Raw genomic sequence first — 447 nt, forward strand, 5'->3', positions numbered from 1 at the left:
CGGCAGGGCCCGCAGGCGAGGAGCGACGAGTCCCCGGCCGCCGGCCGCCCTCGGCCCCTCCGCCCCTCACTCACCGCGGGCCGCGCGCACTACCTCTGCTGCGGACTCGCCTCTCGCCCAGTACCTCGCTCGGGGGTCACCCGTCAATATGGCCCCTTCACTTCCGGGGCACGACCTCGCGCACCAAGCCGAGGGAGGGACGCCAGGGAGCTCGGAGGCGGGCGGAGGTGGAGGGACTTCCGGTCTGCGCTTCTGGTCTCCCTCCCGAGGTAGGGCCCCGCCCCTCGCGGGACTCCGCCTGGACCGCATAGCCCCGCCCCGCTTCGTGACGTCACCTGCGGGCCCCGCCCCGTGTGAGTCACTGAGCGGGGGTCGGACGGGGGGCGCCGCGTGGGCACCGGGTGGACCTAGGGGAGCGGACGCGGGTGTCCTCACACCCTGGCCAGG

This window comes from Dipodomys ordii, unplaced genomic scaffold (assembly GCF_000151885.1).
Source record: "Dipodomys ordii isolate 6190 unplaced genomic scaffold, Dord_2.0 Scaffold79, whole genome shotgun sequence".
Taxonomy (NCBI): Eukaryota; Metazoa; Chordata; class Mammalia; order Rodentia; family Heteromyidae; genus Dipodomys; species Dipodomys ordii.